This window comes from Rhinoraja longicauda, chromosome 6, assembly GCF_053455715.1.
Source record: "Rhinoraja longicauda isolate Sanriku21f chromosome 6, sRhiLon1.1, whole genome shotgun sequence".
In the NCBI taxonomy this organism is placed as follows: Eukaryota; Metazoa; Chordata; class Chondrichthyes; order Rajiformes; family Arhynchobatidae; genus Rhinoraja; species Rhinoraja longicauda.
In genome coordinates, this window is record NC_135958.1 from 34,766,114 (window position 1) to 34,792,254 (window position 26,141).

Consider the following 26,141-nt stretch of genomic DNA (forward strand, 5'->3'; position numbering starts at 1 on the left):
AGCTGGCAGTATCTGGCCACAATCAGGCAAACAGAGAAGGGGAAACAATGAACACATCCAGTTGAAATTTGTTGTTGTTGGGCTCTCTAAAGGATACATGTACATTAATGATTAGTTTAATATTGTCACGTCTACCGAGATAGTGAAAAGCTTTTGATTGCATGCTATCCAGTCAAAGGAAAATCCACACATGAATACTACTAAGCCATCCATCGTGCACAGATAAAACATTTAGTGGAAGATATAACATTGGGATTGAAGTCCGATAAAGTCTGATGAAAGAAAGTTCAAAGGTCTCCAATGAGGTAGATGGGAGGTCAGGACTGCACTATAGCTGATGAGAGGACAGTTCAGTTGCCTGATAACAGCTGGGAAGAAACTGTTCCTGAATCTGGAGATATGTGTTTCCAAACATTTGTACTTCCTGCCTACTTGGAGAAGGGAGAAGAGGGTGAAACCGGTCCTTGATTATGCTTGTGGCCTTGCCGAGGCAGCGAGAAGTGTAGATGGAGTTGATGGAAGCAGGGTGAGGACCTCCGAACGGATTAGGGAGAGGTTTAAAATGTCCGTGAATACTCCCGTTAGTTTGTCTACGCGGGTCCCAAGGACGCGGCCCAGGACTCCATCCAGGTCAGTTGCGTTTTGTGGGTTCACCCTCAGCAAGACCGTTCTAACTTCTGTAACAGTGACCGTGGGAACTGGCACTTGACTCTTGACTTGAGTGTGCCAGGCCAGATTCATCACTCTGTTGGCCTTCTGTTCAAAGTGAGCGGAGAATGCATTCAGTTCACCAGAGAGGGACGGCAGCCAGCGACGCTGCTTGACTTTCCTTTGTGACACGCTGTTGTATTCAAACCTTGTCCCAGTCGACCGGTGTTTTCGAGTGATTAAGCTAGGACTCTCGTTTGTCCCGATTTTGCCTCTTGGCATTCCTGACGGTTATGCAAAATCATGGAATGATTTCTTGTATCACTCAGGATCATTTGACTTGTTTGCAGTGGTCGTGGCCATCGTGTGACTTGTATGCAGCGGCCTTGGACTTCACCCCATGAATCTCATGGTTCGTCCGTGGTTTGTGGTTGGGAAACACTTGGACAGTCTTCTTTGGCACGCACTCCTCGCTGTACTTCCTGATGAAGTCTGTCATGGCAGTGGCGTAAGCATTCAGCTCGGAGTCAGGCAAATGGTTCAAATGGTGGAGAGTCACATCAGGATGATTGTAATCTCAGAGGCAGGTTCAAAGGCCAGTGAGTTGAGAGGCGTTTGAAAATAGGAAGGCAGACTCAAATTATTGATTACATTGACTAACGCCAATTGTCACACTATGAATCATGTCTTTCTGTTTGTAAAATGTTTGGCATTGAAAAATAATTGTGTTTGAAAAATCTCAAACGAGTAGAGACAGATATATCTACTTGAAGCACATTGTTGCACATCCCTGTGTTGTGATTCTTTCACACAGGCTTCGTGGCAGTAGAATCTGACCGTGCATCTCAAGGTAAGATCTTAGGTCAGTCATTGAACACATCGATATGCCAAATGGACTATGTTGTTCAAAGTTTCCTCCAGTCTCAAACGGAACTGTGAGGCTTCTGAATGTATCAAGTAAAACGAGGACCACTTGCAGCCGCTCCCTAAGTATTCCTTTGAATCAAGTGGAGATTCTGGAGTGTCCTTCTGATTTCATTGAGCAGCCTTGGTACTTTGTATTGTCCTGATCCTAACTATCCATTCATGCACTTGACTGCGAGCATTTTTGTTTAAATGGACCATTTGCTGAACACCTGTAAGGTTTGCAAATGGGCAGAACTGCGTGCCACAAAGGTATTCGGCGCCTGAGATTAATTCAAGATGCAGCAGGTGTTATGTTTGAAAAATGAAGGCTGTGTACAACGAGGGGTGATGTTGATGTTTTTTTCAAGACTGGACAACAATGACAAATGGACATTTGATTGAGCCATGGTTCTGAAAAAAAAAACAATCGCTGCAGTGTCTGGCTGAAACTAAAAAGGCTGAGGTACCTTTGGCCTGCTGCTTATGGGAGAGAAATTCTGCGTCCATTTTAAGCTCTGTAACTTTTTGAAAATTATTTACCATCGCCATGTGGCTGCAATGGATAGGAGCTGCAACTGATTGTACCACCGTGACTGAAGATAATTTGTTAGATTCTGTTGTCGTTTAAATGATTTTGTTTGAGCAATCTAAAGGACCTGTCCCACTTAGGCAATTTTAAAGTGACTGCCGGCGACTAGGCTGTCGCCAACAGTTTGCCGGGGTGTCGCGGGCATGATCGTGAGGAGTCTTCAAAGAATCGTAGTGGATCTCGGCGCGTCGCTGAGAAATTAACCAGATTGAAATTTCTCGGTGACAGCTGGCTTGTCGCCAGGTATCGTTGCTTATTGCGGGCGCTGTCGCATGCTGTCCCCAGGTTTGCTAGGTTGTCACAGATGCATTTAGAAGCATGTAATATTAAATTAAGTAAAGTCATTTGAAGATTCCATAAAATACTTGTGTTTAACCAATTTATTTACTGTCAGGACATTTGACAGGTAGATTGGAGGCGACCGTTTGACGGTCAGGTAAGCATGGGAATTTTGCGATGTTTATGGCCATCAGCGATTACTTTTAAAGTAGGTTCCCAACCCAGATATGTAACCCAGAAACCAGATATGCATCTCCCATACATTTTCATAGAATGCCCACACTCGGACAAAAATCCATTTAACCACGTTTAAAATTAAATTTCTTAATACTGCTATCAGTAAACTGGAAGTCAATCCAGTTTATGCCTTGTTACCGTGAAGCTTGTTTTTCAAGTAACCCGGGCAAGATGTTATATTTCAAAACTCTCAAGTAATTACAGACTTGTCAGTGATTTCAGCGAAAATTAGGATGCCAGAGAAGCATTGATAAGCATGGGGATTTCACGATGTTTCCGAAGATGGTGTAATCTCTTAGCCAGGTGCTAGTTTCACAAAAAAAAGTAACTTGTATCGATCTGACTTGGCATTGTTGTAGGGTAAAAGAAAATTTTGGCGATCTGCTACTTTGACAGTCGCCGGCAGTCGCCTAAAAAATCGCCTAAGTGGGACAGGCCCTTAACAATCCACGAGTTGATATTGTGAGGCTTTTGTAAACCATCTCAGGATCAAAAGCTGGGAGGTGTGTTCAATGGGATAGCTTTGCACAGAGTAGCAGTTACTGAGGGTCTAAATTGAGTATTTCCTCACCCCCCCCCCCCCTCCTCTCGCATTCCTCCTATTTGTTTTAAATAGACAATAGACAATAGACAATAGGTGCAGGAGTAGGCCATTCAGCCCTTCGAGCCAGCACCGCCATTCAATGCGATCATGGCTGATCACTCTCAATCAGTACCCCGTTCCTGCCTTCTCCCCATACCCCCTCACTCCGCTATCCTTAAGAGCTCTATCCAGCTCTCTCTTGAAAGCATCCAACGAACTGGCCTCCACTGCCTTCTGAGGCAGAGAATTCCACACCTTCACCACTCTCTGACTGAAAAAGTTCTTCCTCATCTCCGTTCTAAATGGCCTACCCCTTATTCTTAAACTGTGGCCCCTTGTTCTGGACTCCCCCAACATTGGGAACATGTTTCCTGCCTCTAATGTGTCCAATCCCCTAATTATCTTATATGTTTCAATAAGGTCCCCCCTCATCCTACAGCCAGCATCTTGGCCATTGGCCTTTCCTCTGCTTCATCTCAGCAGGCAATGGCAAGGCCAGTCTGATAACAAGTAATCCAGTGCACAGTTATGCATTAGAGATGTATAGGAAGGAACTGCAGATGCTGGTTTACACCGGAGATAGGCACAAAATGCTGGAGTAGCTCAGCAGATCAGGCAGCTTCTCTGGAGAGAAGGACCGAGACGATGACAATTCAGGTCGAGACCCTTCTTCAGTCTATTGACTGGTAAATATTCCAGTGTGCCACCAGTGTGGTGCAGACAATCAGCTGTCCTAGACATGGTTCCCATGAAGCTCCTGCTGTTGGCATCATGCTCAATATGAAATTGATCAACTGGAGTTTCTCACCTCTGCCCGAATGGAGCAGTCATCTGAGTATAAGATGATTCCTGTCCATTGAACAAATTCCCATTCACGTTGTAGATTAGTTCCATGACAATGGGAATTTTGTTGGAATATTGTGGTGAGAAAGGTTGATCGAGCAGTGATGCATCATTTCCTTGACCTTATTCTGCATTTTGAAGAGGTCTCAGGTAGAATCCTATTGGTTAGAATTAATTTATATGCCAAAATGTGGCAGATGTCCAACAGAAGCAAATTTCTGAAAGCAGCCAAACTTGACAATGTTTCACCACCGTTCCTCTTGGCTGACAGTGTTAAATGCTTACATGAAGTAATGCAAGTTGTGAAGGCACGCAATGGTGCTTGATACTTTAGTTTAGTTTAGAGATACAATGCGGAAACAGGCTCTTTGGCCCACCAAGTCCACATTAGCACTATCCTACACATACTAGGAACAATTTACAACCTTTACCGAAGCCAATTGACCTACAAACCTGTATGTCTTTGGTGTCTGGGAGGAAACCAGAGCACTTGGGAAAACCCATGCCATCACTAAGAGAATGTACAAACTCTGTACAGACAGCACCTGTAGTCAGGATCGTACCCGGGTCTCTGGTGCTGTAAGGCAGCAACTTTATTGCTGCACCATAATGCCCATTGAGCAAATGCCCATTCATACCGTTTCCTACATTTTGCTTGGAGTTGTTGTATGTGTTTTCTATGTCTGTTGGGGGTGGATATAATGTAAATTGTGAGATGGGGAGCTGATCTGTAGCCACTAGTTGGAGCTAGTTAAAGAAGCGCCTTGCAATAACCACTATGGAAGATAGCAGGAGAGGCCTCGATAGATACTGTACTTGGATTCATCTTCTTTCTTCAGACAACTTCACTCCAGAACCACAGTCACTCAACTCTCACTCATCAAACTGCAGTACACAGATGGCACCTTTCTCTGCCCACAATTAGAGCTCCAGGTTGGGTGATATTGAGACTGAAAAAAATAGCACAAGTGATCATGAAAATCTTTACCAAAAATGAGCTACAGGCCGACTCAGAAACTAGAGTTTAGAACAATACAGCACTGGAAGAGATCCTTTGGCCAACAATGTCTGTCAAACATCATATCATATATATATACAGCCGGAAACAGGCCTTTTCGGCCCTCCAAGTCCGTGCCGCCCAGTGATCCCCGTACATTAACACTATCCTACACCCACTAGGGACAATTTTTTTAAACATTTTACCCACCAATTAACCTACATACCATACATGATGCCAAATTAAATTAATCTCATCGATCTGAATCTGATACACATCTCTTAATTCACTGCACATTCATGTGCCCGTCTAAATACCCATTAAATGTCACGGTGTAGGAAGGAACTGCAGATGCTGGTTTAAACCAAAGATAGACACAAAAAGCTGGAGTAACTCAATGGTACAGGCAGCATCTCTGGCAAGAAGGAATGGGTGGCGTTTTGGGTAGAGACCCTTCTTCAGACTAATTAGGGATAAGAGAAATGAGACGATGATGTAGAGAGAGATAAAGAACAATGAATGAAAGAAATTCAAAAAAAGTAACGATGAAATGTCACTATCGTTTCTGCTTCCCGCACTGTCCCCAGCACCTTCTGTGTAAAAAAACAAAAATTGCTCGGCATATTTCCTGTAAACTTCCCCCCTCTGGCCTTTAAGCCATGCCTTCCATTATTTGACATTTCTACCCTGGAGAAAATAATTTATGTACCTTGTCAATGTTTATCATAATGTTATATACTTCTATCAGGTCTTCCCTCAACCTCCAATGTACCAGAGAAAACAATTTAAGCCTGTCCATCCTCTCCTTATAGCTGATATCCCCTAATCCCGGTAGCATTTCAGCAAACCTCTGCACCCCTTCTCAAGCCTTTACTTCCTTGTTTTAAAAGTTTTTGGCAGCTGCAACATGACTTTCCTGACTTTTATACTCAATGCCTGGATCAACGAAGGCAAGCAGACCTTCTTTACCATCTTATATATTTACAAAGCTCACTCAAAACTGTTTCACACCTACATTAAGGTGGTTTTTTCATCTTTCCAGAACTGTTTTTATGAGTATTGCACAGATAAGTTTCATGACCAAGTTATTTGTATGATTCTTTGTCAACATCTCACCCAGATAGTTCAAGGTCAATCCACAAATTATAGCAAGAAATAAAATCAGCCAAATCAATAGAGGGGCAGCACAGTGGCACAGCTGGTAGAAGTGCTGCCTCACAGCACCAGAGATCTGAGTTCGATCCTGACCTCGGGTGCTGTCTTGGTGGAGTTTTCACATGCTTCTTGGGACCGTGTGGGTTTCCTCCGTGTCTTCTGGTTTCCTCTCACATTGCAAAGACATGTAGGCCTATTGGCCTCTGTAAATTGCCTCTAGTGTGTGGGGGATGGATACAAAAGTGGAATAACACAGAACCAGTATGAATGGTTGGCTTGGAATCTGGAACGGTGGGCTGAAGGACATGTTTCCATGCTGCTTGTGTCGATGAATCGATGATTCAATGGTCAATGGCTCAATTATCGTATCATTAGTTAAGAAAATGCATTTACTGAGAATAGAGAGGAGAATAATATGTTCTGAAACGTCTTGTCAGCCCATTCAATTCAATCCCATTTAGATTTATGTTCAGTCTTTTATCATATCATTCCATATACCTTTAACCAAGACTTCTCAATGAGATCATTATGGTTGCCTTAAATGCAGCTTAATCTCAACAGAAAACTGCATGCATATGAATATGTTTGTAAATCACCATATATTTGTGATCAGTACTGAACTATTATGTTTTTAAAAAACTGAATATGAGATGATTTTGTATTCAATTATATGTAGGGATTCAACAGTACCTCTGGCAATCTACCTTAAGAGCTCAGAACACAAGGAGGCCATCTAACCCATCAATGAGTTTGCCAATTAATCCTCTGGTGTAGAAAATTATATTTCCCATCATTTTCACTTATCTTAAATTCTGTTTAAAATTTGATGCCATCCACACAAACTATTGAAACATATAAGATAATTAGGGGATTGGACACATTAGAGGCAGGAAACATGTTCCCAATGTTGGGGGAGTCCAGAACAAGGGGCCACAGTTTAAGAATAAGGGGTAGGCCATTTAGAACGGAGATGAGGAAGAACTTTTTCAGTCAGAGAGTGGTGAAGGTGTGGAATTCTCTGCCTCAGAAGGCAGTGGAGGCCAGTTCGTTGGATGCTTTCAAGAGAGAGCTGGATAGAGCTCTTAAGGATAGCGGAGTGAGGGGGTATGGGGAGAAGGCAGGAACGGGGTACTGATTGAGAGTGATCAGCCATGATCGCATTGAATGGCGGTGCTGGCTCGAAGGGCTGAATGGCCTACTCTTGCACCTATTGTCTATTGTCTATTGTCTATTGAACACAAATGTCAGAATAATGCAATTATCGGAAACAAGAAGACTAAATTATATCTGCAAAGATGTGAGTATCAAATCTGCATCAATATTCCACCAGCAAAATATTGGTGCAGTCTGTCAGAAAACAAATTTGCTTTTTATAAACTATGGGGTATTTTACGATAAAATAAATGCACGTTTTAAAAAAAAGGGTAAACCCACTCTCCAAATGCATGTATTATGTAAAGGATTTATCCCCACGAACTCATAATTGTTAACATGTTGATTCCAACCTGTGAATGAATACCTCTAAATCAATTAATTAAAAATGCAAAGTACCTTTAATTAAAAGTAATTAAAATGAACTATCGACTCCAGCTCTTCTGCCAGATCCACTATTCTGGAATTCTGCCAACACCCAGAGCTGCAGCTGTGTGTTCTTTGCCACTGGTTGACTGTTTATTGCACACCAATCAAAGGCCTATTTGTTTTGAGTTACCGATGCATTTGACTACATTTTCTGCCTCTGAAAGCCTGTACGTCTGACGCAATAATGTTTTTTCTTTAAATCGAGAATAATTAAAGATTTGAAATTTAATTAATGCACCATTGTTACCATTTTGTTTTTGTAGAGTTGCCCATATCATCATACTTTATATTTACTGTTTGGTACAGAGGTTAAGTAGCAGCTGAATTTTATAGTGTGCGATGGGGAAGGAATCAAATGTTGTTTGCATGATAGATGTACCTGTTTAATTGGAAATGTAATTGCTAATGAGTTGATAGAAAAAGCCATTTGATGAAGTAAATATGCATGTTTTGCTAATGCCAGCTGTATATTCTTTATCACAGAACAAGTGCTTGGACTTGTCAAACAAGACTGTCTTCAACCTACTCGATTTATCAACCTGCTCTGAGTGAATGAATGATTTAAAGCACCTCTGATCTTCATTCTTTGTGCTAACCGGCATTTACCACGTCCGAGCCTGAGGTAACTTCTTTCCTTTGATCATATCGGTTCTGCTGGTTGTTTTATTTTTCGACCGAGCTTTTGAAATGCAACAAGGAAAGAAGTGAATTTAAATAATGGCCTGGATATTGCTGTGAGTGGCAAAAAAATATTCGCCATTCATCTTGCGTACAGTTGTCCAAAGAGTCTTCATGGGGTTGTCAGCGGAGAAGACGAGTAATGTAGCATCTAATCCAGCGTGGTGCTCTCTGCAGAGAATACATGGTACCGGCGACTAGGGAAAACGGGACGGTGATCTTCAACCACTCAATTTGAAGGCACGCGCAGGAGAAAAGAAACTTGAAAAAAAGGGAGATAAATTACAAAGGAATAAAGTAATGATTAAGACGCGCATGGACTTAAGGAAGAATATATATCCATATAGACAATAGCACAAAATATATTTAATTATGCCTAATTTATATCTGAGGGCATGAGATTGCAACGTCTTAAAATTAATTTTCAGAGCCGCGGTCAATGGTAATTATCGCTCATTACACCTTTAAGAGACATTCGGGCAAAAGTCATTCTGTGTTATGTTTGCAGGCTTCTAGCATATGCATAAAGTTCATAGCAGTGAATTATGTGCTAAACCCAGTCTGAGAAGACTGCGCCAGTGGATTCAATGGACCAACAGGGTATCTTTGACAGTAGCAACAGAATTCTGTAGTGAATAGATGGCACAGGTTGTTGTCCTGTCAGTTTTAATCAGTAGTGAAGGTGAGTGTTGACAGCCTTAGCATAATTAGTACAATACATTATGCTCATTGCCTTCTCTCATTTCTCAAAATTTTCCCGAATAAATGCACAAGGAAAAAATTAATTTTGAAATGCAAGCAAGGAAAGAAGTGCCTTAAGTAGCTTCTAATTCTCCAGTTGTATTTAATTCTAACAGGAGAGAGGCATTGAAACTTCATTGGCTTCATAACTGCAGGACGCTTTTTTTTTTTTACCTGCTTGATCAAGAAATGGTTAACGTAGAAATTTTTGTGCTCATTTTAAAATGGGATAAATAAACATTGCTAAATATCATTTGCATTAGAAATTCTTGTCACCTTCCTTGAAATGGATATTTTTCATTTTAATAATGACAATTTTTTATATTCATAATTAATGCCACTCTCCAGGGTATCGGTTGATTTTTATTATTAATTAATAGATCCTCAATTACTCATGGATTTATTGGGAGATAGAAAAAAATAATTCATCACAGTTTGAGATAATTGTCTAAAATTGACCCAAAGTTCACTGAATTATTTCTTCTGCATCATATAATTTCTTCTGTCTGTGAAAATGATTTCTCCCTGGTGTTCACAAGTTAGCAATTATATTAAAAAATAGACAGGTAATGGTAAAGAAATGTATGTGTCGCAATGAACCTTTATCTCAGTTCATAATTCATAATGATGGTCCAAGTTTCTTCAGGAGAATTTATTTACTTGCTGCACAAAGTTATGTTTCGGCTCGGTTTAGGGAAATTTAGAGCAAAAGTAAGTGCATGCCATTGTTTGGTTTTTATTTTATTTTAGTTTAGAGATACAGCACGGAAATAGGCCCTTCGTCCCACCTAGTCCGCACCAACCAGCAATCCCCCCCACATTAACACTACCCTACACATACTGGGGACAATTTTTACATTTGCACATTTATACCAAGCCAATTAACCTACAAACCTGTACGCCTTTGGAATGTGGGGGAAAACCGAGGGTCTCAGAGAAAACCCATGCAGGTCACGGGGAGAACGTACAAATTCTGTACAGACAGCATGCGTAGTCGGGATTGAACCCGGGTCTTTGGCACTGTAAGGCAGTAGCTCTACCGCTACACCACCTTACCACCCTAAATGTAATCATATTCACACTAGCATGAATGCAATGGGCCCGTGTGGTCTCTTTTAACATTTCTATAGTTAATATCTTATAACAGTACTTTTAAAATTGAACCTACTGCACCATTCCTACCGGAAGGTAAATAGTTCAGATTTTTAGAAACAAAATCGACAGAAATTTGGCACCATGGTAATTTTTTGTTGTTGTCTGGAATTAACAAGAGATGGTTAATGGGAGTTCAATGACTGAGGTTCTGGAAACAATAGGGAGAACAATAGAGAGTGAAATCAAAACTCCAAGCAAAGACCCTGGTCCACTTTATGCAAGTAAGGCACCACACTTAAAATGTGGGAATGGGTTAGAGTTGGGCTTGGTGTCATGTGTCCATTTTTAGTATGCATCAGTCAGACGCTAAGTTGATGACAATGTTCTGATGTGTGGACTGAATATTCAGCAGACAGTGTAGGCAACTCGTGAGTTCATTCAGACAGTGGCACTCATTGTTGACATTCTGAAGTTCACAATTCTCTCATGTTCATTAGTTCTTGAGTTCTAGGAGCATAATAAGGCCATTCAGCCCATCAAGTCTACTCCGCCATTCAATCATGGCTGATCTTTTTCCCTTTCAACCCCATTCTCCTGCCTTCTCCTCATAACCCCTGACACCTGTACTAATCAAAAATCTGTCAATCTCTGCCTTATAAATATCCATTCACTTGGCCTCCACAGCTGTATGTGGCAATGAATTCCACAGATTCACCACCCTCTGACTAAAGAAATTTCCTTATCTCCTTTCTAAAGGTACATCCTTTTATTCTGAGGCTATGGCCTCTGTCCTAGAGTCTCCCACTAGTGGAAACATCCTCTCCACATTCACTCCATCCAGGCCTTTCACTATTTGGTAAGTTTCAATGAGGTTCCCTTTCATCCAGCAAGTATATGCCCAGTGCCAGCAAACGGTCATCATACGTTACCTTGACTTGATAGCCATGAGTGGTTGAACAAGTGCCAGCAACTGGAAGGAGCTATCAGCGGTACATTTAACTAGATCCTTCCCTTAGTTTGGAGGTTGGTTGATTGCATCTCGCCTTGACATTTCACTTTGAGCCTCTGGGTAAAGTATAAAGCTTATGGTCCTATATTGTGTACCTACAGTATCTGCGTCCAATACGGCTGGTGCTAGGCCTCTAGGTCCCAGGGAAGTACACCACACATGTCTTTGGTGGATGACCGAGAGCAGGTCCAAGCATGGTCCAAGCATGGTCAACATGGTCTCGGCATTGGCGGCTGTAGTCTGGACAGGCAGCTGACGTACAGCAACAAAGTGGGAGTAGTAATGATGTGGGCACAGCCCATGCCATTTGAAAAAGGACATCTCAGATTTCTGCTACAGTACTAAATATAGACACAAAATGTTGGAGTATCTCAGTGGGTTAAGCAGCATCCCTGGAGAATATGGATCGGTGATGTTTTGGGTGGGAACCCTTCTTCAGACTGGGTCTATCTTTGTGTCTATCTTTGGTTCCTTGTAAGTACATTCCACTGCAGTGCTGTTTGGTTTACAATGGAAATTGTGACCTGATTGTAGGTTTGGTTTACAAATGCATTCACCGAGTTGGCCATAGCTTCCACATTGGAAAGGATGGGTTGCAAACGTGAAGCCTGGCTTGCTGTCAATTTGATCCTAGACTCCTTATCGTCCTTGAGAGTGAATTTATGAACATAGCATTCTACATTTCCATCGGCCACCCTCTGCGCTTTCTCCCTGTTGATGTTTTGTACCTGAATCTATCATGGCACAAAGAAGAAATTTGCTGGAATACATTCTAAATAAATTAACGATGCTGGCATTTTAATAGAAAAATCACAGGATGCTTTGGAATATTCAAGGTTCTCCAGTAATTAAAATCTGATTATGATTTAGAGTTGTATAAGAAACTGTTATTGCTGAAGTAGTGAAAAAGAATTACCCTTTTAAGAAATTCTCTAGTGACTTCTGTCTGGACTTTTAATTATTTAGTTTGGAATGATTGATGTGGCAAAATGAACAGTCATGCTTGTAATTCTTATAAAAGAGGAAAAGGTGGTCTGAAGTTAGCCCCAATTTATAGCTTTAACTTGGCATACAGAAATTGTTTAAATGTTTTATGCTTGGAAACTTCAAACAAAAGGTTGCAGAGAAAAAAGAGTGCTATTTGTGTATGGGGACATTGACATTTTGCAAAATGGTATTAAATATGAACATGTAGGGTTATGTAAAAAAACCTCTAATTATTTCTTTCAGCTGGTAATTAATATACACAGGGATTCTGAAATAGTTTCACAGAAGGAAGAAAAATGTACTGTATTGTTAATTATATCAATCTAAAACTATGTGCATATAGGATATTCATAAAAGTTGCGTATGTGCCATAGGGGCCTATATAAAGCACATGAAAAGTTTATTAGCATTCTTATATTATACAATAGGTATGACATGACTTGGGAAATAAATGTGTTGTTTTTTCACTTAAGACTCTTTGTGCATTGATTTTGTTGAAAGCAAGCAGAAAACAATTGATATAGAGATTTTGTTAAAATGGTATGTATGTATTTAACTGTTTTGTGATGATTTAATAGCTAATAAACCCCAATATTTGTACTTGATTTATATCTGGTATGAATATTGGAGCTATTAAAATCCACAGGAGATTTTTATTCATTAAACCAGTAATCCAGACCTCATCATTCATATATATGGCATTGTTATACCTGTACATATTCTTGAATTTGGAAAGGATAAATTAGCTATTTTTCCAGCTAAAAACATCCATTTAATAAAACTAATTGTAAAGATAAAATGCTTCATTTACTTTTTCTGAAGCATTGTTTACCATGTTACCATGATTAAGGTATGCATTTTATTACAATGGCATATTCTAAACAAAGGAGTATGAGAAATGGGAACAAGATCCTTCAAGGCTGCTCTCCCATAAGATCGTGGCTAATCTTCTCAAAGGACCTTCTGGCACCCTCTTTTCTCCTTGATTCTCCACACATCCAAAACCTATCAATCCCTGACTTTTATATGGCCAATGAATGAACATTCACACACCTCTGGGTTAGAGATTTCAAGGATTTATAGCTTCCTGAGGGGGAAAAGAAATGTACTCCTCATCTCACTCCTAAATGATCAACTACTTGTTGGACACCACAACCTTTCATTTTAGACCTCAATATTTTCGCTGTCAGGCATCTTAAGAATTTTATGTTTCATGAAATTACTTTTCTTTCTAAAATCTGGAGGATAGATGCCTGGACCAATCAATCTCTCCTAATTAAACCATCCCATAATTGTAGGAACCAATGAACCTATTGTCACTCCTTAAACGACAAGCACATACTTCCGTGTATATGGAGACTGAAGCTGTGTACAAGACTTCACATGTGGTCTAATGGCAAGACTGTTTTGTCTTCTATTCTAATGCCTGATTAAAAAGGCTAACATACCATTTGTTTTCAAGTTTCTTGCCACACCTGCATATTAATATAATTACAAACATACCTAAATGCCAATAGATCCCAATAATTCCAAGCATCTGGAGATAGACACAAAATGCTGGAGTAACTCAGCGGGACAGGCAGGATCTCTGGAGAGAAGGAATGGGTGACGTCTTAACCCGAAACGTCACCCATTCCTTCCCTCCACAGATGCTGCCTTTCCGGCTGAGTTACTTCAGCATTTTGTGTTTATCTTCGGTATAAATCAGCATCTGCTTTTCTTTCCTACACAATTCCAAGCCTCTAATTATTTCTACAGGGTTCTTTTTCCATTTACTCATGTGAATATTGCCATGCAGACAATATGTATTCCTTGAATCTTACTGCCCTTATGTTAATTGCAGGAGCCTGCCATGCTGATGTGTGCCTTGGATCATGTAACTTTGGAGAATCGTCGATATCTTTCCCTGAAGTTTAGCAGCACTTTTATTATCACTATCTAAGATACCTCCTAAATACCTGCTCACCTAATCTTGATATCTGTATTCAGTGTAGGAAGGAACTGCAGATGCTGGTTTATACCAATACTGGATACAAAGTGCTGGAGTAACTCAACAGGTCAGGCAGCATCTCTGGAGAAGTTGCTTTGTTCTTCACTTGGGTAGCTTACAGCCCAGTGGTATGAACATTGATTTCTCTAATTTTAAAAAAAACACTACATTACCTCTCCCCTGCTCTAGTCTTCCTACTGTTTCCACTGTTCATATTCCTGTATCCCTTCGTTATCATCTCTTCCCCAGTCCACAATGAGCCATTGTGGGCTCCACCCTTCCTTGGTCATCTGTTGCTGGTTCATATTTGTTCTGGCCATTTCCTTCCTCTATTTCCCACCCGCCCCCTCTACTTTCAATCTGAAGAAGGGTTCCGACCTGAACCCTCGCCCATCCTTTTTCTCTCGAGATGCTGCCAGACCCGTTGAGTTACTCCAGCACTTTGTGTATATCATCTCTAGTCAGTACACCAGTATCCACCTCAGAGCTCATTTGATCTTCTAATTTTGTGGGCTTGGCAAACTTGCAATCAGATTCCTCTTCAAAGTTCTTTGCCCAGACTGAAATGCTTGACATATGACAATGATCCTTGATCTATGGACTAGTTACTGTTACTAGTATTTAACTGTAAAGCTTCCCTGGTTTATTTTATTTAATCACTCTTCAATCCATGATGATATATTATGCCACAAGCCCATGCCCAATCCAGTGAGTCTTAAGTTTGAGTATTAACCTCATGGTGGGATTTTGTGAACTGATTTCTGAGATGGAAATTTGAACTCCATCATCTGCTTCCTGACATCCATTGTCTTTATCCCATTGAAACTGCAAGTTGCAATCTAAAATAAACTTTCACTAATATGTTCCACATGACTCCCCTTCCCCTCCCTTTCCATCATAACATGACTTTGCTCAATCGTGTTGTTTTTTTCAATCCACAATTAAAGAATTCACTTACAAAGGAAAATAATACTTCGGTGTGTTTTTCATATTCATTGAGAACTTTTTCTATGAATATGTGTCCAAGGAAATTCTGGATTTTGTTGTTGTTGAAGAGCAGTAATCCTTTTTAGCATTGTTGGCCAAAATACAGCGTTGATGCATTTATTGAAGATATGGTAAACAGTGACAAAGACAGTTTAAAAAAAAAAAGTACATAGATTTGTAACAAAGCAAGAAATATTGCCAGACTTCTGCATTTCTTTTGTATTTATTTATTTTCTAGCATATTGGCTTTACTGTTAGAGCCAGCGTTTATTTTCCCATCGCTTATTGCCTTTGAGCAGGTAATGTTGGACCAGAATCTTGAGCTGCCGCTGCCCTTCAGGTTGAGGAACATCTTTAGCAAAGTAGAGTAGGAAGTTTCAGGATTGAGATCCACTGGTAGTGAGGGGATGATAATATACATCCAGTACGATGTGCAACTTGGAAGGCAAGCTATACATTGATGGTGTTTCTGGAAAGTAACTGCAGTATATTTGGTACATGATAGTCACAGCAGTCACTGTGCACCGTTGGTGGAGTAGAGGAATGTGTAACATGGGAGATTAGGTGCTAGGCAAAAAGGGCTGCTTTGTCCTGGATGGCGCCCAGCTTCTTGAGATGTGTTGGAGCTGCACTCATCCAGACATGTGGAATGTATTCTAACACTATCCCTTGTCAATATTGAAATGGCTTTGGCGTTTCAGGTGGTGAGTCACTGATCACAGGATGCCCACCTTCAACTCGGGATTTATGTGGCTGGCTCAGCTTAGTTTCTTGTCAAAGATGACCTCCTGGGATGTTGATGGTGGGAGCCCCAATAATGGTACTGCTGTTGAATGTCAAGGGAGGTTAGTTGGACTGTCTCGCTTGTTGGCGCAGTTGTGGGCCAGGTTGATCCTGGTTTATCAGCAGATTCCTGCATATCATGCCGGCCTTAATGCATGCAGGCACGGATTCATTCATTTGCTGATGAATTATGAATCGAGTTGAACATCTGTGAACATCGTCATTTCTAATCTTGTGATGGAAGGAAAACAATTAATGAAGCAGCTTAACATGATTGGGCTGAGGATAGTGCCATGAAGACGTCCTGCAGTGATATTCTGAGCTGATGTGATTGAACTTCAATAAGCATAACCCTCTTCCATTCCATGAAGGATGAACAAGCTACTTCATATGTCCTTCAAAAGCTTTTGGTCGAGATTCAGCTGAAATTGATAGGCAAAGGCTAGGCGATCCTGTCATATGAGGACACCTAATGTAAGCATGGTATTTATTCTCTATAATTTTGAAACATAGAAACATAGAAACATAGAAAATAGGTGCAGGAGGAGGCCATTCAGCCCTTCGAGCCAGCACCGCCATTCAATGTGATCATGGCAGATCATCCACAATCAGTACCCCGTTCCTGCTTTCTCCCCATATCCCTTGATTCTGTTAGCCCTAAGAGCTATATCTAACTCTCTCTTGCATACATCCAGTGAATTGTCCTCCACTGCCTTCTGTGGCAGAGAATTACACAGATTCACAACTCTCTGGGTGAAAAAGTTTTTCCTCATCTCAGTCCTAAATGGCCTATCCCTTATTCTTAAACTGTGACCCCTGGTTCTGGACTCCCCCAACATCGGGAACATTTTTCCTGCATATGGCCTGCCCAATCCCTTAATAATTTTATATGTTTCTATAATATGACCGAAGAATGAGAAGTGAACTCATTGAGGCATATACAAGACTTAGATGATTCAACAAGGTGAAGGCAATAAAGAGGTTTCTTTGGTTTAGGGCATAGAAATAGGGACCACATTCTCAGTCCAAAGGATTGTACATGATTCTGAGCAAGTGTGCTGCTCCAGAAAGCCAAGTTCCTGGCCTTTGGTACTCTGTGGTATCTGTGTTGCTTTTGCATTGTCTTCAAGTGACCATGAACATTCCCCCCCGCACCCCCCCCCCCCCCCCCCCACCCCCCCAGGTGCTTCAGCTTCCTCACACACCCCAACTGTCGGCTACTTCGTGTGTAGGTGAGGGATAGAGTCTAAGGTGAGTTGATGAGATTGTGGGGGGGGGGGGGGGGGGGGGGGGGGGAGATGGAGGGGGAGTAAATAGTTGTAGGGCAAAAACAAATGTCCGAATAGGATCACTCTCTGAGCCAACTTCAACTCAATGGGCCAAGATGGCCTCCTTCTATGTCGCTCAGAAACATGGAGACAAAAGAAAGGCTATTAGGACTGAAATGTGGAGAAATATCACTCAGATGGCAAAGAATATTTGGAATTCTTTACAATGGAGATTTGTGAACACCTAGTCATTGATTGCATTCAAAATGACATGGATTGATTGATAAGGATTTTGGATGCGTCAATGGAAATGGAAATAGGGCAGAAACAAGAGAAGATGGAAGAAGAGCTATGATCTTGTTTATTACAGAGGAGGCTTGAGTGGCCATATGGCCTACTCCTGTTTCTATTTCTTATGACCTTAGAAAGAGTGGAAAAAACAATCCAAGGGTGATCTAACCCATCCTGCTCCCATGCATCCCTTTCTTTGGATTGCTGGGGTCTATTTGCAGACTGGGAATTCTGATTTAGATATGGGACTTTTTTTTAGGTTTATTATCATCACATGTTCTGGGGTACAATGAAAACCTTTGTTTTGCATGCTCTGCAATCAATCAGATAATGCCATATATTAATACAATCCTGCCAAACTCAAGTCCAATACATGGAGTGAATGGAAAGGTACAGAGTGCAGAATACATGTCTCAGCATTGTAGCATGACGGTTCCTGAGGCAACGTCCAATGTCAACAGTGAGGTAGGTTGGAAAATTGGGCTGTACGCTAGCTCGTGGAAGGACCATTCACAAGCCTGATAACAGAGGGAAGAACGTATTCCTGACTCTGTTGGTGCACTCTTCCAAGCTTCCGTATCTTCTGTTCGACAGGATCGGGAAGAAGACGGAATGACCAGAGAGGGAAAGGTCTTTGATTGCGGATAACTCTTGAGGTACTACTACTCAACGTAGGAAACAGATGGATGAAAAGGATCTGAGTTAGTAGGAATGGTATTAGAGATAAATAGCAATATTTAATTAACATGTGGAGTTTATATGGATTTTGTAAAATAGCGAATGGAGAGGAGGGAAAAAAACTGAACTCTTAACAGGACAGTAGATTGATCCTTCCAAGATCAAGTTGGATACTGCAGTCTCTGTGATTTTTGTTTTTTCAGTAAAATCATGCCTGAATAGCACATAATAAGAAAGCGAACAATGCTGTGTTTTGGGCTCCCACTGTTTTCTCTCAAAGTCCCTCTGATTGCTCTGTTTCTAAGATCAGAAATGGCACAGTGGGCAGTCAGCCATGTAGATGGCCACTCTCGTCACCAGTTTTGGGTTCCTATTTCTCACACTATTTCTGAGAGGCTCACGGATGGCTTGCAAGAAAACTGATTCCTTAATCATTTGTCGTACACGGTGTTTCAATCATAGTTGAAAGCATAGTTGGTTGATGTACCCTGTATGATTTGTAGACAAGAACATTTTAAAATGGTGACAAGAAGCCATTTCCTTGGCCTGTTGCTTTAATAAGCAAAACTGAATCTCCTGGTTCACTGGTGGGGAGAGAGTTAAGAGATGTGAATTGAAGATAGACATCCAAATACAAATTATATTGTAGTTTTTCTGTCCAATAAAGTACCACTGGAATTTTGCAATGGATTTATAGAGAAACTGCATGAAATTAAATCGTGTCAAATCTAGTTTTATTTTTTTTTAATCAACTTGGATTTTGTTAATTATTAACAAAATGATTACTATTATTAAGCCTTGTCAAATATAGGGTGAAAAATGATCACATTATTTGAGGTAACAAATACTTTTCCATACACCACGAGCCAATTACCATAGTTTCTTATTCAGTAACGTTACCTTTCCCATAATGTGAAGAAATAGAAATATGATCGAGTTATCTCCAGGGTCCTGAGTCCAGAGGAAGGATCTCAACCCAAAGCGTCGACTATTCATTTCCCTCCGCAGATGCTGCCTGGCCCGCTAAGTTCCTCCAGTGGTTTTGTTTTGTTTTTGCACCAGATTCCAGCATCACCAGTCTCTTTTGGCTCTTGAGGAAAGTGATGGAATTATCTCAAGCATCTATGCAAATGTTTATTTCTCTTACATAACAACTAAAATGCATTAGATAGACACAAAAAGCTGGAGTAAATCAGCGGGTCAGACAGCATCTCTGGAGAAAAGGAATAGGTGACGTTTCGGGTCAAAACCGTTCTTCAAAGAAGGTCTGAAGAAGGTTCTTGACCCGAAACGTCACCTATTCCTTTTCTCCAGAGATTCTGTCTGACGCGCTAAGTTACTCCAGCTTTTTGTGTCTATCTTCGGTTTACACCAGCATCTGCAGTTCCTTCCTACACAACTAAAATGCATTGTTTGGTCATTGTATCTCTGCTGTGTGTGAAGGCTTGCCCTGCAGAAATTGCCTGCTGTATTACTAAAATTACAACAGTTTAAAAGTACCTTACCTCCTCATAAAGCTCTTTAAAATGTTCGGAGATCGTCTCCATTAAGTTCCATTTGGTGACAGAGGGTCCCGAACAAAACAATTAAGTAAAGAGTAGATGTATTGATAGCTGTTTAAATATCTAAATGAGAAAAGTTTCAGTGGTTGGGCAAGCTACCATGAATGTTCATAATTTTTGGATCAACAGTTCCAGATGATGTCTCAGAGTTTACTGGATGAAAAAAGTTACGTTGAATGCAAAAGATGGCCAGGTGTGGAACAGAGAGCCATTATGTTGAACCATGTAGAAGATATGGGATGGTGATAGATTCTGTCATGGTGGAGGGGAATTTCCAATTGAATATATGACCTGGGATATTAAGCCAAGTAGGATCATTAGAATGTGATTGGGGGGAAAAAGAAGAGTGGTTTTGCAATTAACTGTTTGGTTTGAGTATTGTGCAGTAAGGAAATAAAATTAAATGGGAGTATTTTGTAAAAATGTAGTGACATGGGTAATTCAGACTGAAGAATCATTAAAATAAAGGAAAGTGTGTAAAAATAGTTCAAAAACTGAGTGAATCAGCTAGAATTATTTAAAATATACTGACTTTTTAACAATATTAGGAACCTTGAAAATGTATATTTTCTTTCCTTCAAACTCCTGCCTTGAAAATAAGCATGTTGGGAATTGGTGAAGGAACGTATGTCTTGCACAGGGCCGCTGCATGTATTCAACATCTGGATTTGCCTCGTGCTCAGATGTACCTGCTTCAGATGCAAAGGGTCCAACATGCTTGCCACTGATGAGATACGATGGGAAACAGGACTTCCAATCGGAGTTTGATGAAACCCCATCTCTCAACTGCTTCTCTAAACTCTGACATCCAGAAACTTGACACGGCTATGCTGGTCGCCAATCATTGTAAATGCCTCTGCCATTAAAAAAACTAGTACAAAAATGGAGTAGATGTAACTTATAGGGTTTTTCTAATTGCCTTGGAACAGAATGCCTTGCTGGAGGTAGTTAAGAATCTGCATTGTTAAAAGCCTGGAGTCACATTTGGGCTACAGCAGAAAAGGGGGCGATTTCCTTCCCTACAGATCATTAGTGAATCAAGTAGTGGACTTGTATAAAATGTGGGTGATAATGTTCAACATCAGTAAATGGAAGGTGATAAAATTTAATGAAGTAACATAACAGTCATAATTATGCTCTGAATGGAAGCAGACCAGGCAGTGTGGGTGATCAAAGAGGCTTGAGGTTCATATGATATTATAGGTAGAACTTCAGCTTGATAAGAGTGTCAAAGCAAAACCCCTTATGGACTGGTTGAGACGATAATAAAATCTGGAGGTATTTATTCACAAAATGCTGGAGTAACTCAGCAGGTCAGGCAGCATCTCAGGAGAGAAGGAATGGGGGACATTACGGGTCGAGACCCTTCTTCAGACTGATGTCAGGGGGGTGGGATAAAGGAAGGATATAGGTGAAGACAGGAAGATAGAGGGAGATAGGAAGATAAGTTCCTTCCTTTGTCCCGCCCCCCTGACATCAGTCTGAAGAAAGGTCTCAACCCGAAACGTCACCCATTCCTTCTCTCCCGAGATGCTGCCTGACCTGCTGAGTTACTCCAGCATTTTGTGAATAAATCGATTTGTACCAGCATCTGCAGTTATTTTCTTATATAAGATAGAGGGAGAACTGGCAAAGGGGAGGGGAAGAGAGGGACAGAGGAGCTATCTAAAGTTATATAAAATCTGGAGCTTCACTTTTGGAGTGATCAAGTCTCCTACACTTAGAATTGCCCATCCCTGCAGATTTACAACATAATAGAGGCCATTCGGCCCATTGCATCTGTGCTGTCCACTTATTTATGCATTTAGTTACTTCTTCCCTGTAATTGTATTGTAACTTCCACGGCACGGCACGGTAGCGCAGCGGTAGTGTTGCTGCCTTACAGCGAATGCAGCGCCGGAGACTCAGGTTCGATCCTGACTACGGGCGCCGTCTGTACGGAGTTTGTACGTTCTCCCCGTGACCTGCGTGGGTTTTTTCCGAGATCTTTGGTTTCCTCCCACACTCCAAAGACGTACAGGTATGTAGGTTAATTGGCTGGGTTAATTAAATGTAAAAATTGTCCCTAGTGTGTGTAGGATAGTGTTAGTGTGCGGGGATCGCTGGGCGGTGCGGACCCGGTGGGCCGAAGGGCCTGTTTCCGCGCTGTATCTCTAAATCTAAAAAAAATCTAAAACATATTTAAAAAAATATTTTATCAACAATAAATATTGAAAACTATAGTAAACAATGCTAAACATTGAAAACCTTTAGAAATATTCTCCTCATCGGAGAGCTGCAAATGACTTGGTTGGTTGCATTTTTTTATTACTTTTAATATTGCTGAAATGACACGCATTGAAAAGTTTGTTTGAATTTAGGAACAGCTGTAATACTGCCTATAATGTCTGATGTGCGATCCAACTCCATCTCAGTCTGAAGAAGGGTCTCGACCCGAAAGGTCACCCATTCCTTCTCTCCTGAGATGCTGCCTGACCTGCTGAGTTACTCCAGCATTTTGTGATACCTTTGATTTGAACCAGCATCTGCAGTTATTTTCCCACCCCATCTTGGCTAAGTACCTTTGATAATTTGGGGATTCAAAACAAAATCTATCATTCTCAGATTTAAGGTTAATATTTTACCACACACCAATCACTAATAATAGAAGAGAATTCTTCAGTTTTTACTTTAACTGTGAAGGTTATTTAAATGCCCAATTGTAATATTCATATTTTATTTTGTTCCAGTACATTCTTGACTGTTTTACCGTACTTTTTTTTTACTGTTTCTACTTCCGATTTAATGATTTCAATCTTCCCAAATTCAAGTGGAATCAATCTTCTTTTATTTCATTCTTTTCGTGCTCCACCCTGTAACAATACCCTGAACTGGCATCATTCTTTTCCACTGATCTAAGCCCCATCTTCCCCCAGCTGTACACCCCACCCATTGAAATGCAAGAACACAACCACAGGACATCCACTTGCCATGTTACAACATATTGTGTGCTTTATAGCAACCCTTTCATTGGAAACAGCACACTGCTTGATTCATCGGAGAGCACTTAGTTCTAGAAATATGCACAATGTCTAATTGGCACATAATCCTCCTCGTTACCACATTCATGGTGACTGCGGCATAAATTGTAGGATGAAGAATGGAAAAGCGGTGTACGATAATAAGATGCTAGTTTATACGGGTCGGAAATAGTGTATTCGCTGCTTAGCAAGAAACTATGCTGACATGGTTGTATTCAGGTGCTTTGGAGCGACTGCAGCGATTGATGTAGGAGTTAAATTGTACATCTGTCATAAAGCCATGGGTAGAAATAAAGAAAGTCATGAAAGCGTAGCTACTGCATTGCATCACTTTTTATATTACACTGCGGCTCTGAAAAGGTGTGCAAATAAATTTTGGCAAACTGTACGTTTTCACGAGTCTGTGGAATGCAAGGCTTTCTGGGTGTGTGGATATATTAAATTTCATCTCTTTGTACCTTAGCACTATCTGTTTTTTGAATGCTTTTCATTAAAGTTTAGAAAATAAATGCCATGTGCGTGGAAATCTAGCCTCCAGGTTGTGCTTCTGCGAATGTGGCAAACGCAGGAAAGGGAGTAAGTTTCTCTGCAAACTGTAACTTTGTTGTGAAATATGTTTTGAACGAGAGGTCATTATACAATTGCCTTTGTTCCTGGCACTTATGAAATAGAAGGAGTGAAAAATAGAAGATTGTTATATGTTTTAAATGAAGTTCTTTTAAATATGCAGTTACTAGAAGTTTGATGTCCCTTTGTGGGGATTTTCAAACGACTGATTCCATAATAATCCAATAAAGGAGATGGTGATGACAGTGATAAGATAGCCTATTAAAACTTTAACCTTAACATGTTGAGTTTCATTCACTGCCAAGACCATTTAACAACAATAAAACTGTAATTGCACTCTACAATTTAAAAGAAATATAATGACTAGCATGTATCAAATTTGTATGGTTGGTCTTCACATTTCATATTTGGTATCCATTCTTATAATGGACACCAAATATTTATCTTGAACTGAATTGTACAAAATTAGTCCATAGGCTTGGTGAGCTGATGGACAATGAATATGTGGGAGTGGAAAGACATGAAAAACAATAACAGTGAGAAAAAGCATTGTTTATGGAGTTCTTAAACAATACTCTCTGTACACAGATCCATGCACACATACTGATAAATGTGTAATGCATCAGACTAGTTTAGGTTTAGGTTTAAGTTTATTATTGTCAAGTGTATTGAGGTACCGTGAAAAGCGTTGTTTTGCATGCTATCCACACAGATCAGATGTACCATACATAAATACAATCAAGTCAACCTCAAGCACAATAGACAGAACAAAGGTGGAGATGCAGAGTGCTGTGGATGCAATAGTTCTCAGCATTGTAGCACATTGTAGCCCATCAGTTCCGTAGACACAGTCCAATGTCCACAAAGGTGTAGGGGTAAATTGAACAGTACCCTGGCTAATGCAAGGACTGTTCAGAAGCCTGATAACACAGGGGAAGCCTGGTTCCTTAGTCTGGTGGTGCACTCTTTCAAGCTTCTGTACCTTCTGAGGAATGCCAGCAGACAGAAGAGAAATGACCGGGGTGGGACATGTCTTTGATTATGTTCCCTGCCTCTCTGAGGCAGTGTGAAGTGTAGATGGAATCAATGGTACGAAGTCTGGTCTTTGTGATGGGCTGGGCTACGTGTACAGCTCTCTATAATTTCTTGCGACCTTGAGGGCAGAGCTGTTCCCAAACCAAGGTGTGATGCAACCAGAATCTTGATCTACCTGCTGTTTTTATCCTCTGCAGAAGCTGACCGTTCAGCCCATCAGCCCCGTACCAGCCCTTGGGGAGCTGTGCCTTCAGCCTTCACTCTTCTTCTCTCCTTTTCACTCTGCAACCTATTATTTCTCACGTTTAGTCATCAACTCACCATTATTTTTTAAATTGCTGTTAATCTTCACTGTAGGGTATTTTACAGCAATCCATCAGCAAATCTATTAGAATGTGGGAGGAAACTGGAGTACTCGAAGAAGTCAAAGTGGCCACGGAGAGATTGTGCAAAGTACAAGCACGATGTAAGGGTTGAACCCAGAACCCTGAACTATGAGGCAGCAGCGCTAACTGTGCTACCTGCGTTAATTGACAGATGTGAGGTAATTGACAGATGTGAGCTATAAACAACATATGGCTTCAAATATGAATGGAAATTTATTTTTGAGAGATGTACAATTATTCTTGGCTGCGATGTAACATTTTCCAATAAATTATTTATTAATGACAAAATAATTGGGAAAATATTCTATAGATTAGTAATATTCAGCAACATTTTCATAGTCTAATATTACACAGAATTAATCCTTAACTTATTTGATGTTTTCCAACTCATTCTTGTGAGACAAAGGTTAAGACTCACTGTTGTTTTTATTGCAACAAATCTTAGTTTTGTGAAATCTATATACTAAAACTCTCGTTTGTTATCTTGTTTGTGACTGAACTTCAGCCAAAATGGTACACGATAGTGTAACAATTTTAGGCCCACCTTACTCACCATTGTCACTTTAGTGATAATGCCAGTAGTTTTATTGAAAACAGTGTTATATTTTTTGTTATTCACTTTTTAAAGTTTAAAAGGAGGGGAGGGGGAGGGGAGGTGGAGGGGAAGAGGGAGGGGGGAAGGGGGGAGTGGGGGAGAAGGGAGAGGGGAGGGGGGTTGAGGAGAGAGGGGAGGGGGAGGACAGGGTGCTGCACCAATGCAGGAGAGGTTTGGGCCCAACAGGTCCACTTGGTCTAGTAGGATTCTAAAATTTAGTGTCAAAGTGTAAAACTACTCAGCCTTACTGGCACGGTGACATCGTAGTTAATTGTTTATTTATATAAATGCAAACTTATATATATATATATATATATATATATATATACTAGCAAAGAGGGCCCGTTGGGCCCGTCCCCACACCCCCCATTTTCTCCTCCCCCTTCCCCACTCTTACTCTCCCCACACCATGGATTGAGGTTTGGAGAAGGGAATGGGGGAAGAAAGGGGGGAGGGTGAGGAGAGATGGGGGGGGGGGCGAGGAGTGGAGGGGTGAGGGAGCTTGGGGGGAGAGAGGGGGGGTGAGGGGGGAGGTGAGGATGGAGTGAGGGTGGAGAGGGGAGGGAGGGGGACCTCCCCTTTTCCCAGTCAGCTCTAGCTCATCTCACAGGGGTATTGTGACGTCACACACTGAAGGCCTTCAATAAAAGG